The following is a 12,695-nucleotide window of genomic DNA, read 5'->3' as shown; positions in this document are numbered from 1 at the left end:
CTCGGTGTCAAATCAGAGCTGCAGCTTCCAGCCTACACCAAAGCCATGGCAACACCAGATCTGAGCCGCATTTGCAACCCACACCGCAGCTTGCAGCAACTCAGGATCCTTAATGCATCGAGTGAGACCAGGGATCGAACCTGCATCCTCATGGTCACTATGTCAGGTTCTTAAACTGCTGAGCCACAACACCCCTTGCTGCTACCTCTCTAGGCTACCATTATCTCTCCCCTAGTCTCCTGCAGTCCCCCATATAAGTGGTCTCCTGGTTTCCACATCCTGCCCTCACTCGCTTCAGGCTACTATCTATATAGCTTCCCAAGAGGTCTCGTTGAAACATAAAATAGATCCTGATACTCCTCTGTTAACTCTCCTGTGGCTTCCCATATCACAGGGTGACAGCGAAAGTCCATACTCCCACTCACAGGTGGCAGCGTGACATGGCTCCTTTTACCTCTCTGACTTTAACTCCTGTGCCTGTCCCCTCCTCACTCCACTGCAGCTGCACTGGCCTTTCCCCTGTTCACCCAACAGTCCAGGCACATTTCTACCTCAGGGCCTTTGCACATGCTGTTCTCTCTGCCTGGAATGCTCTTGCCGCCCCCTACCCCTACACTCAGCCTCCTTCAAGTCTTTACTGAAAGACTCCTCTTCCAGCAAGGAGCCTCCAGCCTCCTGGTTTAACATTTCACACTTCCCTCCACACCCAACATTTCATATTTTCTTTCCCAGCTTTGTTGTCTCCACTTAGCATTTATCACTATCTTACGCACCATAATTTTTTATATGTTTTATCTTGTTTATCAGCTGTCCCTGCCAGAGGATCGTACGTAATTGCCACGAGGACATTGATTTTTATGTTTTGTTTACCTCCATAGCCCAGCATCTAGAATAGGGCTTGGCACATAGTAGATACTTAATATTTATTGTATGAGTGAAGGAATGGATAGAAAGGACCTCTGCCTTAGATCCCGTCCTGGTTACCTGCGCCTGCGAAGCTGGCGCCGAATCAGCGGTGGCTTCTAAGCATCTCCAGTGAGTTGGAGTTGCCCATAGAAACATATTCCTGCTATACGCTCTCTCCCTGGCGTGCAGGGACCTGGGAAAAGCGGAGATGCTGATCAATATCTCTGACTGGGAAGGAAGATGGGATTAGGTACCAGAAATGAGAGGAAGGATGTCTCCGCCCGTCTGCTCCCAGCAGCAGAGGCTGCGATCTGCCTGGCAAGTCGCCTGCTCTCAGAAACAGGATGTGTCCAGAGAGGAAGTGACTGCAGACAGGGTTCGGGGGGGAAAATGCCCTGTGCCTGAGACAGAACACTTGAGGCTAGTCATTCTGGAGCCTTCCAAGGGTCCATTCCTGGGGGATGAGTAAATTCCGCTCCATGGGCCTGCGGTGACTCACTCTGTATCTTGGGGAATGTGCAGCCCATCCCTAAGACAGGGCGAACAGGTGTTTCCTTCTCTGGGGTTCCAGTTTGGGTGACTGACTGCTGACGGGAGAGGATGGTCATGCCAAGCCCACAGCCAGCTCGGGTGGGCTGGGAGATTAACCCACTTCTGTGCCAATGCCTCCCTGGGGATGCTGCGAGTGGGGCAATGAGGCGGCAGGTCTCGTTGCTTTGTCTGCCGCCTGGGGGAGGGACAACTCAGTGGCAGAGAGAGGAAAGAGCGCCTCTGTTAGGCTCTGCAGGAACTGTCAAGAGGGGCAGCTTTCTAGCAAGTCATTTTACCAATCTCGTAGCCCTTGATTTGAGGTCGGAGGTTAGACAGCGTAGAAGGCTCTTCATTCTCTGGGGATCTTTAGGCAACCTACTTTCTGTGCCTTCCCCGGGTGTGAGCTAGGGAGCAAGCTTGGCCTCTCAACTCAGGCGCCCAAGCAGAGGAATTTCCCAGCTTGATGGAGGTGGTCCAGCCTCCAGACCAGGGAGGCTGTGGTCTGAAGTCTTAGGTTGCAGCCAGAAGAGAGAGAAACAGTTCCTGCAGACTCTCCATGGCAGTGCTGCCCTGGTGGGCTCAAAAATGTGGACTCTGCATTTTGGCCAGAGGGCATTAATGTCATAAAATCTGTACCAGGAAACTTTTGATGAAAAACAGCTTGGCCATGTAAGACAAGAACCACAAACACAGTGCTCGGCATAGAAACGGGCAGATGCGTCAATTCAAGTTCCCAGAAGGACAGAAAAAGCAAGAAAACTCTCTCAACACTTGGTGCGACCACAGCAATCTCCAGGCAAGCTCGGCCTTATGTTTATGGCGAAACGCAGTGAGCAGCTCAAAGTTTGGAATGTTATCATGAGCACTACGATTATTATAAGAAAAGCTGCGGTATTTTTTTTTTTTCTTCCTCTCCAAAAAATAAAGCAAGCATCTTTAAGCTTGTCTTTGATATGAGGTTAAATATAGCAGGAGGTGTCATGTGGGCAGACTGCTCCTAATGCATTTATTTACAGACAAGAGCTCCTAGGGCGCAAGGCATCCCACAACCTTTTTTCTTTTTTGCGTAAGCAGTTGATTGTGATCATGTTTTCACATCAGTATGTACACATCTACATTCTTCTATATGCTTTCTCTAAACCGAGAAATAAAGTTGTCTTCCTTTCTCTTTCTTTCTTTTTTTTTTTTATGGCCACCCCCCATAGCATACGGAAGTTCCTGGGCCAGGGATTGAACCTGAGCTGTGGCCACTGCAGCTGGGGCAATGCTGGATCCTTTAACTCACTGCGCTGGGCAAGGGATCGAACCCTTACTTCCCCAGCCACTCAAGCCACTGAAGCTGGAGTCTTAAGCCACAGTGGGAATGCTAAAGAGGTCTTCCTTCGTGGAAGAAGTAGAGTCATCTCGGGAATGACCTGGAGGGGGGCCCCAAAGGAGGCATCCATTGTACTAGAAGCTCTGCTCAAGGTTCCCACAGGAGAAGCTCACTACCCCAGCCCTTGTTCAGTTAAGGAGATACTGGTCCATCTTTTGTCCAAGCCCCCTCTTCCATGGGACAGCTAGAAAGGTGCAAGGCTGCCACTAGGCTGCCTTGAGTTTCCCCTCCTGTAATTTCCCCTCGCCTTACTCCAACTTCACTTTTTCCTTCCTAGAAGCCGCAGATGGAAGGCAAAGCGACCAATCTTCCTCGTAGAGTGAACAACCCTCCTGGTTTGCCTGAGAAAGAGGGTTTTTCCCAGGACACGGGACTTAGAGTTTTAAAATCGGGTCAGTCCCAGGAACACCAGGAGGGTTAGTCACCCTATTCCCAGAATCATGGGGCATCAGGGGGACATGGTCAATTTTAACTGAGTTGCTGGAGATCCCCTTTCACAGTTCTTCCAAGGTCAGCTTGGAAATTTCTGGAAGGCATACCATCTGAGACTCCACTGGATCTGCTTAGGTCCCACGGCCACCCTGGAAACCTTCACCAGGAAAGGGGCTGGATGCCTGGGAAGCAGAGGAGAACTGGCCACCAGGAGGTGGGCCAGCCAAGGATGCCGACTGCTTCCCACTCTGCAGGGGCTCCGCGTGGCTGAGGCCAGCCGTAGCCTCTCCCCAGACTCTTGGCTTAATCTCACTGAGCCTCAGTTTCCTCATCTGTAAGTGGGAAGATGATTGCAATGCAGGGACCTGTGTCCAGCCCTTGGCCATAGCAAGTACTGAAGAAATCTCTGGTGACCTTTGAGTGGGAGCAAGGAATGTCTTAGTGGAGGTCCCTGCTGCCACCACCCCCTCAGGCAGACAGGTCCCCTCGTCCTCCCAGAGTTAGCCAGCCATTCACTCATCCCCCACCAAAGGCAGCAAGGGCAAGGGTCTTTCGGACCTTCTGGGTAAGTTTGGTTGGCGGGGGGAGTTGCACAAAGCTTTGCTTGTTAATTTTGCAGGACCCAGAAGGCACACTTGATACAACACAATGTTCACGACACTGTCTCAGACCACAAACCCCAAGAGTCTGAATGCTGAGACACTCCGGAAGTCTACAGGGTCCTCTCGTCTTCAGAGGCCCAGCCCAGCTCACAGGAATGGCATGCATCAAAAGACAGGAAGTCCTTACACGTCTGTCCCAACAAGCCACCAGACACTGGTCACCTTTATGTGGTTGCACAAGAAGTCGAGTTCTCAGGGAGGGGTGAGGTGATCTGGGACCTTCGGAGCCGAGGTGAAGCCTATGTCTGAGAAGTGAAGCCACCACAGGAAGCCAGGCTCCCCTCTGCCAAAAGGGGGGGTCAGAGCTGGGGCCTTGGCTCCCTTAAGGGATAAATGACATTTTGGGTCCTGTGTCCTTCCCTCTCTGTTTTTCCTTTTCTTTTTTTCTTATAGATTCTATAAGGAAGGATCACACATGTAATGCAAACCCCAGAAACAAGCCCCCAGAGAAACACAGACAAGAGTGGGTGGCCTTCCTTCAGGTTCTGATGTGTCAGGAGTTCCTCAGTGGAAATGAACCCGAATAGTATCCATGGGGATGCAGGTTTGATCGCTGGCCTTGCTGTGAGCTGTGGTGTAGGTCGCAGATGCGGCTCAGATCCTGAGTTGCTGTGGCTGTGGTGCAGGCTGGCAGCCGTAGCTCTGATTCAACCCCTAGCCTGGGACCTTCCATATGCCCTGAGTGCGGCCCTGAAAAAAAAAAAAGTACCCCCCCCAAAAAAAAGCAAAAAAGAGAGAGATCTAATGTGTCAAAGGCCCACAATAGTCCAGACCAGACCATGGTCGTGACGACCGTGTCTGGGAGCAAATGGGTCATAGGTGAGTCTTCGAGAGGGAGCCCCTCGGGCCTTCAGACATCAGGGGAGGCTGGCCTGGTGGGCGTCCCCAGCCACCGGCAGCTGCACTGATTACCCCACCCACCATGCACAAGTAGGACTTTCTGTCTGCATCACGATGGTACCAAAGGTGGGATCCACTGACTTGTAAGACTCTAACTATGGGGCACAGAGTTCTGGAGAAGCACAGGAAGACATTCTTAGAGTCTTATACTACGTGGGAGAGGGAAATGGATATTAAGAACAAGATCACTGGGAAAAGCCCATTGGCTCAACCAAAAGAAGAATCAAGGACATTTCCCCCAAAACTAATTGCGACTGAGGAAAGCCATCCCTTGGTGGGCTAGAAGAGAACAAAGACTTAACAATCCTAATCAATATATTTGCCAAGCGAAGTCATTAGGGAGTAAAAAAAATGAATCAAAACAAATTAAAATTGGGAGTTCCCATCATGGCTCAGGGGTTAATGAACCCAGCTAGTATCCATGAGGACACAGGTTCAATCCCTGGCCTCGCTCAGTGGGTTAAGGATTCAGTGTTGCCGTGAGCCATGGTGTAGGTTGCAGACGCGGCTCAGATCCTGAGCTGCTGGGGCTGTGGCGTGGGCTGGTGGCTACAGCTCCCTAAAATGACAAAAGAAGACCAAAACAAAACAAACAAATTAAAATTAAAATAAATTAATTGGATTGTTTTGTTGTTGAGTTGTATGAGTTGTTCGCATATTTTGGAGATGAGGCCCTTGTCGGTTGCATGGTTTGAAAAGATTTTCTCCCCTTCTGTGGGTTGTCTTTTCATTTTTTTTTTAATGGTTTCCTTTGCTGTGCAAAAGCTTTGAGTTTAATTAGGTCCCATTGGTTTATTTTTGTCTTTCTTGTCACTATTTTAGGAGGTGGATCAAACAGGATGGTGCCGTGATTTATGTTGTTCTGCCTATGTTTCCCTCTAGGAGTTTTATAGTTATCTGGCCTCACATTTAGGTCTTTAAATTTTTTTTTTTTTGGTCTTTTTAAGGTCGCACCTGTGGCATATGAAGCTTCCCAGGCTAGGGGTCGAATTGGAGCTGCAGCTGCCAGCCTACACCACAGCCACAGCAATGTGGGATCCAAGCCATTGTCTGCGATCTATACCACAGCTCACGGCAACACTGGATCCTTAACCCACTGAGCGAGGCCAGAGATCGAACCCGTGTGCTCATGAATAGTAGTCAGGGTGCTTTACCACTGAGCCGAGATGGGAACTCCTTCAATCCATTCTGAATTCATTTTTGTTTATGGTGTTAGAGAATGTGGTAATTTCATTCTTTTACAGGTAGCTAAAATTAGGGAGAACAATAAATTAAGACAGAATAAAATAATAAAATTGAGATTTACCTTGGGAATTCAAGGGTTGTTAAATATCAAAATTATAATGAGACAATAATAGCCTTGCTGGACTTCAGTCCCTTCACGTCACTCTTCACCCTTCCCCATTCTGCTGTAGGTCCCTGTCCCTGGAGCCTAAGGACCCCATCAATGGGCTTCCTTGCCCTTGTCAGTTTCTTTTCCTTTTTATTTATTTTTTATTTTTTATTTTTTGTCTTTTTGCTATTTCTTGGGCCGCTCCTGCGGCATATGGAGATTCCCAGGCTAGGGGTCCAATCGGAGCTGTAGCCACCAGCCTACGCCAGAGCCACAGCAACGCGGGATCCGAGCCGCGTCTGCAACCTACACCACAGCTCACGGCAACGCCGGATCCTTAACCCGCTGAGCAAGGGCAGGGACCGAACCCGCAACCTCATGGTTCCTAGTCAGATTCGTTAACCACTGCGCCACGACGGGAACTCCTCCCTTTTTATTTTTTTATTTTTTATTTTTGGCTGCACCTGTATCATATGAAAGTTCCCGGGGCCAGACACTGAACCGATGCCATAGCAGTGACCTCAGCCACTCCCTGGCTTCTGATGGGCTCAGCCAATAGGGGCACCAAGAAAAGACAGGAGGAGGGCTCATGACTGGGGTGCTGATTCCTCTACCTGCCTGTCTGGGCGGTCCCATCCCTTGACTGACGGTCACAGCTCCTGTTAGGCAGCCCCGTCCCCCATCTCTCGTTTCAGTGACCACTCCTACCCTTGCCAGGTCAGGCCCAGACATGGCAAAGCACTCCGACTCGTTGTTGTCTTTGTCTCCCTTTCATTAAGCTCTCCTCATCTTACCTAGCTTGAATGGGCTACCTATTTCCTGCTAGTAAACTGGGATGGCCCAGTACCAAGGGCAAGCCCCTCAAAAGAGAATCCTGTGATAGGTTGCTTATTTAATTGAGGGGAGCAGTGACAACCTCCTTGAAGGAGTGGTAGGCACAAAATAGATCATGTGTAACCCATGGCATTTGGTGGCATTATAATCACTCAACTTATTGTGGGTGGCATGGGATCTAGGACAGAAGGCAGATAAGGGACTAGGATTTGGAGTGACTCGGGCACTTAGATACTAGGCCAGTAATGGTCATTATAAAGATGATGGAGGAATTCCTGTCGTGGCTCAGTGGTTAACGAATCCGACTAGGAACCATGAGGTTGCGGGTTCGATCCCTGGCCTCGCTCAGTGGGCTAACGATCCGACATTGCCGTGAGCTGTGGTGTAGATCGTAGATGCGGCCCGGATCTGGCGTTGCTGTGGCTGTGGTGTAGGCCAGCTGTTACAGCTCCGATTGGACCCCTAGCCTGGGAACCTCCATATGCTGCAGGTGCGGTCCTAGAAAAGACCAAAAAGTTAAAAAAAAATAAAGATGATGGAGTCGCTTGTCTTCTACTGGAAAAATACATAGAGAAAATGAAACATTGAAAGCTGTCGAACTGATCAAGCAGCGGACAATGGGAAAGGCTTGGTGGCAGCTCTGAAGGAGCCCTCATTTCCTGTTCTTGCAGAGTGGACATGGCTGAAGACTGAACCCAGGGCCTTGCCCTACATGCAGCAGAAATGCAGCTCCAATGAAATGTTGAGGGAAGGACACGGTGGGGAAGTGGTTGGACCCTGAGGTTAGGATGAGGGCATCTGGGTCCCTGCAGACAAGGGTGAGAAGTCTGAACTCTCAAATCCCCTTGAACTTCCCTTGTTCCATCACCTGTCTAGGGGAACCGACTTTTCCTTGCCTTGAGGACAGATGCTTCACAAAAGGGATAGCCGCCCTCCTCAGTCCTCCAGGGCCAAAAGGAACATTAGATTCCCAACATAGCCCAGGTGGCCTGCCCCTGAGAGGTGGCCTAGACACAGGAACAGCTGCAGGAGCTGAAAATTCAAGGGGAGAGTCTTGGGAACATATATGCATGGGAATGGATTCTAAACGCAATAGCCCAAGGAGGGTAAATAAAGGCTTGATTGGGTTGCATTCCCTGACATCTGAGTGCCCAGACTTGGGCTTTGGAGTTTGGCATGAATAATCTCTTCCAATGGCTACTTCAGACTAAATTTAATTGCGATCTAGAGATAATGAAGCTAAGATGCCAAAAATTCCCTAGCACGGTTGAGCATGAAAGAAGGAGTCTGAAAACTCAAAGAAATAGGAAGGTTTAAACGAATCAATTAGATGTGACCTCTCAGCCAACGGTTTCTCCCTTCCTCTCCCTCAAGGCTTAGAGGGCATTCCCTTTACTGAAGACTTTTATAGAAACGTGATGGGGGCACCAGTATCCTTAGGGACCTCTGTGGTGACTGTCACTGTGGACTGGAGATGAGGTCAAGGGTGCCCCAAAGAAATAGGAGTCTTCGGAGTTCCCATAGTGGCGCAGCAGAAACGAATCCGACTAGGAACCATGAGGTTTCGGGTTCAATCCCTGGCCTTGATCAGTGGGTTAAGGATCTGGCGTTGCTGTGAGCTGTGGTGCAGGTTGCAGACTCGGCTCGGCCCTGGTGTGGCTGTGGCTGTGTTGTTGGCTGGTGGCTAGTGGCTACAGCTCCGATGAGACCCCTAGCCTGGGAACCTCCATATGCCCCGGGTGTGGCCATAAAAAGCAAAAAAAAAAAAAAAAAAAAGAAAAGAAATAGGAGTCTTCGATTTTAATGGGAATAACCAAATTCTAGAAGGGTGGAGGCCAGACCACATGGCGCAATCACAACTTGATAAACAACAGAGGGGAATGGTAACCAGACGACAGTGGCTTGTGGGGGTCTGCAGGGATGGCCAATTGGTCATAGGGTCCCTGAGAGTTAAGTAAGTGAGCAGCGTGGTAAGATGCTACCTGACACATAAGGACGAAAAAGTCCAGAGCTGGTGGGTAGAAATCTAACTCAAATTGCTATTTTTTTGTCTTTTGTCTTTTTTTTTTTTTTTTTTTTTAGGTCCGCACTGAAGGCATATTGAGGTTCCCAGGCTGTAGGTTGAATCAGAATTGCAGCCACCGGCCTCCGCCAGAGCCACAGCAACTCGGGATCCAAGCCGCGTCTTCGACCTACACCACAGCTCACGGCAATGCCAGATCCTTAACCCACTGTGCGAGACCAGGGATTGAACCCAAAACCTCATGGTTCCCAGTCGGATTCGTTTCCTCTGCACCACGACAGGAACTCCTCAAATTGTTATGCTAAGGATTCATGTCCTCATGTGCAGCTCCCAGAGCTACCACTTCACAGACCCAGGTCCCACGGACTGAGAGAGAGGCCAAGACCTTTTGAGATGAGGTTTGGAGTGCAGTCACAGTATATACTGGGGCTCTTTCCCCACAGAGGAGCGCAGGGCCATTTACCAGGGCAGCGGTGCCCTGGGGGAAAAATATACCCAGACTTTCTAGGGGTTCTTAGATATTGGCTCTGAATGGATGTTTCTGGAGGCCCCAAAACACTCCTGTAATCTACTGATCAGAGTAAGAATTTAGGAGTTCATGTCAAGGCTCAGCAGTTAACGAACCTGACTAGGATCTGTGAGGTTGTGGGTTCGATTTCTGGTCTTGCTCAGTTCGTTAAGGATCCGGTGTCACCATGAGCTGTGGCATAGGTCACAGATGCGGCTCGGATCCCGCATTGCTGTGGCTGTGGCTGGGGCTATGGTGTAGGCTGGCAGCTGTAGCTCCATTTAGACCCCTAGCCTGGGAACCTCCATATGCCTCAGGTACAGCCCTAAAAAGCAAAAAAAAAAAAAAAAAAAGAATAAGAATTTAGGGAGACCAGGTACAAATGGAACCCCAGCCCAAGTCCGGGGCCCTGTGGTTCTTTTCCTGGTCCCCGAATGTGTACAAGGAAGTTACATACTTAGTGTAGGAGGCAGACTAATGGTGCCCCCAAAGATGTGTCCATCCTTATCCCCAGAGCCTGTGAATATGTTGCTTTACATGGCAAAGGAGAATTAAATAGAAAGTATTAAGTTCTCTCATCAGATTACCTTGAAAGAGGGAGATTATCCTGGATAATGTGGTCCCAGTGTCATCACAAGATTCTTCAAATATGGAGTTTCTATAGTGAGTGGCTCAGCGGCTAACGAACCCAACTAATAACCATGAGGTTGCAGGTTCGATCCCTGGCCTCGCTCAGTGGGTTAGGGATCCAGCATTGCCGTGAGCCGTGGTGTAGGTCTCAGACAAGGCTTGGATCCCACGTTGCTGTGGCTGTGGTGTAGGCCAGCAGCTGTAGCTCCAATTGGACCCCTAGCCTGAGAACATCCATATGCCGCAGGTGTGGCCCTAAAAAAAAAAAAAAAAAAAAAAAAAAAAAATCCTTCAAATATGGAAGAGAGAGCCAGAAGAGTCAACGTGATATGAAGTGTTAGAGTGATATGAAATGAGAAAGACTTAACCAACCAGACTGACCAACCATCGCTGGCTCGAAAGATGAAGAGGCCATAAGCTAAGGAATGCACACAGGCTCCAGGAGCTAAAAATGGCAAGAAAATGGATTCTCCTCTAGAACTTTCAGAAAGACATGGAGTCCTGTGGACACTTTTAACTCGGTGAGACTCATTTCAGACTTCTAAGACTTTTTCTCTTTTCTTTTCTTTTTAGGGCCGCACCTGGGGCACATGGAAGTCCCTAGGCTAGGGGTCAAACCCGCCCCACAGCTGCAGGCCTACACCACAGCCACAGCAACGCCAGATCCCAGCTGCAGCTGCAACCTATACCAAAGCTCCGAGCAATGCTGTGTCCTTAACCCACTGAGCAGGCCAGGAATCGAACCCACATCCTCATGGATACTAGTCAGGTCTGTTACTGCTGAGCCACAGTGGGAACTCTCCATTTCAGATTTCTGACCTCCCAAACTGTTAGCAACTATGCCTTGTTCTAAGCCACGAAAGTTTTGGCAATTTGTTACAATAGTCATAAAACATCAACACATTTGGAAAAGGGCTGAACGGCCACATTGATGCTCTGACCCAGGCCATGCGAGTATCATGGTAGGAATGGCCAAGGAGAAGCTATGGACATCCCCCCACCCCCAGTACCCCGCCAGGATAGCAAATCATGTGGCAATCCCCAGGGCCAGGCATCAAACCTGCATTACAGCAGCAACCCGAGCTGCTGCCGTGACAGCAGATCCTTAACCCGCAGCACCACTATTCAAAACTCTAACACCCCTGTTTGAATAGTGTAAGCCCCAAGTGATTATGGAGAATGCCAGAAGATTGACCCAGAGTGTAATCAGGCACCAGCTGTGAGAATTTTAGCTGTTATTCTAGGCACTTAATACAGAGCTACTCACCAGAAAAGTGCTTTATTCCCTGTGCCCAGCAGTAAAAGAAAATCAGAAGCAGGGGCCAATGCAGATGATTTTTTTTTTTTTTGGCTCTTCAGGGCCACACCCACGGCATGTGGAAGTTCCCAGGCTGGGGGTCCAATCAGAGCTGTAGCCACCGGCCTACGCCACAGCCACAGCCATGTGGGATCTGAGCCATGTCTGCGACCTATACCACAGCTCAGGGCAACACCGGATCCTTAACCCACTGAGCGAAGCCAGGGATCGAACCCACATCCTCATGGATCCTGGTTATGATCATTAACCACTGAGCCCCAGAGGGAGCTCCGCAGATGATCTTTTACCATTTTGCTTTAGGGCCCCATGAGCTCTCCTTTCTCTCGTTGTAATCTAGTCCAGAAAGCGTGGATAATCTTGAACCTGTAGAACATCACGTTGGTTCATTACACGGAAGAGCTTTAAGTAGTCCTCAGCTAGGATGTCTCAGTAAAGCAACATATTCTGGAGGATGGAAGATAAGCCCCAGAGATTTTCAAAGCCTACCAGGTTGTGACGTGTTTAGGGTCCAGCAGCCTGGGCCATGTGAAAACATCCCTTCGAAAGTAAGAGATATGTTGTTACACTTGGCCTTGCCCCCCCCCTCCATGAAGATAAAGGTGCAACCCTGGTGGACCTCTGAATTTTGGGGATGGCACACGCCACTCTGCACACATTTGCACATGCCACTCTGGTGACCAGAAGTCGGCCAGTGTTGATGGGGCTTAGAGTAAGAAAGGGCTCTGGGAGTTCCCATTGTGGCTCAGCAGGTTCAGGATCTGGTGTGGTCACGGCAGCAGCTTGGGTCACTGCTGTGGCGTGGGTTCGATCCCTGGCCTGGAAACTTCCACATGCCTTGGGCTTGGCAAAAAAAATAAGAAAGAAAGGGGAAAAAAAAAGCCTACAGTGCAGACAGCTCTGCCTTTAGGCCTTAGGATTCAGCACGCCTAATGGAACCACAAGTGTCTCTGGCCAACAGAGATACGCTATGGAGCGCTGACAAGCTCCAACAGGAGAGCAGCAGATTGGAGAAAGGTCACGTCTTCTTCTAACCAATAATTATTCTCCATTTGAAAAGCAGCTTCTGGTTTGCCTCTGGTAGAAGTGTCAACACCTGATCACAGGCCACCAAGCCACAGGCACAGCCACATTCCAGCTTTCCATTATAAAATGCAGTTGGTCTATCGGATCCAGGCTGGGGAGGACCCAGAAGGTGCAAGTGTTTGTATGAGCAGGTGACAGGGAGCTCCTGCTACTTCGCCAT

The sequence above is a fragment of the Sus scrofa genome, chromosome 12 (genome assembly GCF_054392235.1).
Source record: "Sus scrofa isolate SSC_HxYL_T2T_F1_AM1 chromosome 12, Sscrofa_HxYL_maternal_Yorkshire_Landrace_v2.0, whole genome shotgun sequence".
Lineage (NCBI taxonomy): Eukaryota > Metazoa > Chordata > Mammalia > Artiodactyla > Suidae > Sus > Sus scrofa.
This window is presented reverse-complemented; position numbering follows the sequence as displayed.